This window comes from Pundamilia nyererei, unplaced genomic scaffold (genome assembly GCF_000239375.1).
Source record: "Pundamilia nyererei isolate P.nyererei 1_Seehausen unplaced genomic scaffold, PunNye1.0 scaffold00182, whole genome shotgun sequence".
Classification (NCBI taxonomy): Eukaryota; Metazoa; Chordata; class Actinopteri; order Cichliformes; family Cichlidae; genus Pundamilia; species Pundamilia nyererei.
Genome location: NW_005187583.1, coordinates 972,764 through 977,704, shown reverse-complemented (window position 1 = coordinate 977,704; position 4,941 = coordinate 972,764).

Below are 4,941 nucleotides of genomic sequence, written 5' to 3'. Positions count from 1 at the left end.
ACACACACACACACACACACACACACACACACACACACACACACTGTTGGACTGTATCTTAAATACTCAACTTCTTCTAAAATATTAGAAAACAAATCATTACTCTTACCTGCCGGGATAATCAGACAGAGTCTTAACCATGTGTGGACCACATCTTCTTACCCTATCTTACCACAGGACACATAGTTAATGAGTCAGTGACAAGGGCTGTGGTTGCAGATAAACACAACAGAGCTGATGGTCTGTGAGCTGAACCAAAAGCCCTGTCAGTTTATAGATGTCTAATTTGTAGCTAAATTGTAATTTTACAGATAACTCTCCCATGAGAGCGGTATCCAATTTTATCTGCTTTTTATGTCCCAGCAGCCGATCAATTCTATATCTTTTTACTTTTTTCCCCTTAGGCTCACACTTGTACCACAAGCTCTTAAAAATTGTGTGGCTGAGATGAGCGCTATAACTTCCTGTCTCTCACTTGGTGCTTTGTGTTGTTGCTTAATTTAATGATAAGCTCAAGCAATTTCACAAAGTTAAAATATGAGCTGCAAATGCACACCGTGGAGTAATAGTCACAGCTGTCAACTTAAAAGATGATATGTGAAGAAAATGTCAAAGCAGAACATTATATGATTAGTCTGGGAGTTTTTAAATTACAACCAAGTGTGTGTGTATTTTCTCCAAAAAGTATTTTCAATAAGGGGAGAGCATTTGGAAAAAAAATGTGATTAGACTCCAATGAAGGGAAACAGCAGAGCAAAGTCCCAACAGTGGCAGGAAGTAGGGCAAAACCCCCTGGAATTGAGATTTTGCTGCTGGTGGAAATGAAGCAGGAGGAGGCGTGAATAATACTCTATGACTGACCAGGATATTGTGGAGATAGGGAGGAGAGGGTTAGCACAAGTGACAATCTGGAAGACTGAATGGCAAAGAAACCACTCAGATTTAAAGCACAGGGAACAGAGGCTGATTGACAAGAAAATTACTAGATCAGAGCACTGACGGAAAGGAGCTTGACTGGCGTGGAAAGTGAAAGTGATGCAAAGAATGGGCTAGCATCCCAAATGCTCAGGGATGCAGGAAGACTAGCGAATGCAGATCCTCCTGACTTCACTTTTGTATAAGCTTCTGTTTTTTATAAATATTATAAATAATTTTACTAATTATAAATAATAAAAAAAAATTACAATGACTTGAAGTTACTCTATATGTGGCTATACAGGATTCTTGAAATGCTTATACAATTTATTTGGACTAGGTGAATTCACTGAACACAGTTAGAAAAGTGGCTTGTAGGTCTTTCATTATTTTATTTTATTTTTTTATTTTTTAATCAATTCGAACTAAGTATTTTTTCTAATCTCCAGTTTTGAATCATGAAAGAATGTGGGACACTTAAAGTGGTTTAAAAGCTTTACAAATTTCTATTTTAATTGTATTTTCTCTTTGCTTAATGTTTCATGACTCCTGATCTTCTCCATCTTGAATCTTCCACCACGGGTCTGGAAATGCAGGTAAAACAGAATCATCTCTTTTTATTAAACTATGTGTGCATTCTTTTTTTTTCTGGTTGTTATCAAGTCAATGACGTGTTAAGCAGCCTTGAAGTGCTGGTGCATGTTGATAGTGTGAAGAATCCGGAATTGTTTAAAGGCTGACGTAGTGGCACATCTTTTGAATAAACAGGTTGTGAGTTTGGCTAAGGTGAAGCATGTTAACATGAAAAGTAACTAATTATGACACTCTTGAAATAGAGGGAGAACGATTATTATTGCAGCAACAGAAAAGGTGTTGCTCTGCTGAATATGTGCAGATATAGACAGTGCAGTTCATTGTTCAGGACGACTGTAATTATATTCTGGTGCTGTTTACATTAAGGCAGCTGTTGCTTGTTTTGCTGAACAGCTGCAGATTTTTGTGTATTTGTACAACTCTAACAAATGCCAACACTACTGTTGATTGTATTGCTAGGGCAATTAGGTATTGTTTGTGTGTGTGCATATTAATGTATGCATAACTGGTTAAAAAGCTTAATGGTGGATACTTTGAAATTGTTTTTATGCGTTTTTATTACACACGTACACAATAATACAAACAGGGGCTGTTTCCCTGGAGAATCTTTGTCATTCAGTTGGTGTCTTTTCCCAGCAGACACTGCGGCATCAAGAAAATGTCAATACACAGACACACGCATGCCTCACTTGCCTGAGACCTCTGCTCTTAAATAAACCAACGGCTCAGTGTCTCTGTTCTCTTCAGGTTGTGCTGTGAAGAAAAAAAAAACACAGTCTGCTGACCTGATATGTCAGTGAAGTGCTGTAAGCTGACAGGCTGGGTATCATCACTGATTTCTAGAATCCATTTGATTCCGATTCACAAGGTCCTGAATCGATTCGATCCACGATTCGATTCAATTCGATTCGATTCAATTCGATTTGAATCTGGGAAATTTTGCCTCAGACAGTCAGAAATATTATAATTCACAGAAAAAACATCAAGGTGATTTTCCTGGCCTGGGATTTTATAAAAATATTCTGCAGTACATCAAAAACGAAAGAAAACCATTAATCAACATATGAACATTACCTCTGAAGTTACAGCGGTTTTATTACAGACACGGCTAAGCGTTTTGAATTTTGTATAATTTTAAAAAGTTTAAAATTGTTCAGCAGCCTATTGAACAGCAGAAATTAGGTATTCTTTTCGGAAGTAAGTAAAAGGAAAAAAAAACAGCGGCCGACAGCGCTGTAAACAACGGTAGACTTGTGCGTAACAAGCAAGCAAATAATGAATAAAACAGATTTTTAGATGGGAAACTGTTCTTGAAGTACAGAGAGAGAGAGAGAGAGAGAGAGAGCTGTGCATGAAGTGTGATTTTATCATGGTGGAAGCAAAACAGCAAAAGTCAGAGGGAATCCATGACGATGTTTATGTGAAGCTTAGTTTGGATCTTCTTTTGCTGCTGGTTCAGGAGTGTGGTTTCAGGGTTTAGATAGAAACTCATCGACGTTGGCATAATAACAGAGCCCCCTTCCAAGAGAATGTCAATGAGTCCAGCAGGTTTATGTATAAACATGTCATACTATTTTATGTTGTATAATCACAGCTGTATTGGAGATGAAAATTTAGTGGAAGTAGTGACATAAATATTCCTCCCTGTAGGGCAGTTCATCCACAGAACTCCCAGGGTCTGAACTTGAGACACAGCCCATACTTTTCTTAGATTAAATTAGATTTAAATAAAAAACATGTGGCGTGGCTATAATCACCATTTAATATAGTTTTGTTTTAGTTATTCAACATGGTACAATCATGAATTTCATTCACATGTGTAACTCTGTGCAAAGAAAGTGACAACACTCCTTTTAAACTGTGGTACATATTTTATATACACTCAATAAATCTTACATTGTAGTGTGTGTAAGCGTTGTGTTGTGGTTTGTGTTGTTACAACTTACATTATTTTGGTGGTATGAAATGCACATGTAACAAACATGATCTGTCATAAGTAATAAGAAGTAAAGCCTGAAACCACATTTCTGTTAATTTAAGGCGTCTTTATTATAAAAGTCGACTGTCTGATATTGGTGATTCCTCCATAATCTGGAGATTAAGGCAAATTGTAATTAAAATAATGCATACATTATGATAGACTACAAATTCTGCTATTTGTAGTCTTTGTACTCTTTATATAGTATCAATTTTAATATCTGAAATACCTCTTTTCTCTTCTGGAACATTGTTTTTTTTTTCTTTTCTTAGGTTTTCAGTCTCTTGTTAAAGCCATAGAATGTATGGAGTATGAAGTCAGAGGTCGCTTTTTTGCTTTACTTTGTACTTGCTCTACAGTCTTCCTCTATGACTGCTGTGGCATGAGGATCAGAGGTGATTTGTGCTGCTTCACAGATCCTTGTAATAAGGTCTGAGTAGAGTAGGAGGCTGTTAGAGTGCCCTTGGTTATCTGAATGTCCTTATTGCAAAGCAGCTGTAGCTGTGTCATTACAGGATGGTAACATGCTGCTGGTAACACTTTGTGTCTTGTAAAATATCTTTATTCTGGTACGCCATCTATGTGTAAGCAGTTACTCAGGTTATCTCGAAGTATGAGAGCATGTGCTGTCATGACCAAATCCTGTAAACGGCATTATTAGACTGTGCAGGGATAGTACAGTGAGTCATTTATACGGAAAACACAGTCATCAAATAAATGCAGGACACATTCGATTTGTGCTCGTTGTTTACTGCGTTTGGGGCAGCACATTATTTTACTTACACAATGGGAGTGAAAATTTAGAGTAGACAAAATCACAGACACAGCAGAGATGTATGTACAAGTAATCAGATACTTCAGAAGACCTCCGGGAAAATAAATCACTGCTGCTGTTCATGCAAAGACTTTAAAGTTAGTATTTAGTTTGCGTATAATTATCTGTATCCATGTGGTGTTTGCCTTAAATTAAGATTAAGTTCTACATTACCTAGCAACTGTTCTTTACCTTAGATGTGCTGTGTTTTTGTCTCCTGCTGTGGATTCACGAGAACTTCCACTTTGATATCTAATTGTAGATAATCACAACCAAAGAACAAAGGAAACCAGTATGGAAGGAGGAAAAAATAATCTGATGCACACAGTTATGACTGTGTGAACCCACTGTTGGACCTGTACCTATTATGTGTTCATTTTAGAGATGGACCGATCCGATATTACGTATTGGTATTGGTCCGATACTGACGTAAATTACTGGATTGGATATCGGAGAGAAATAAAAAATTTAATCCGATCCATTAAATATCAAAAAAGCACCTCACAAAACTTGCAACATGGCATAACTCGGCCCATAACCTTAGCACGTCCGAGCAGTGTGCATCATGTGATAGAGCGGCTGTGTGTATTTGTAGCCTCGCTACCAATCCAGCATTTCATCTCCGAGAAAGTTATCCCAG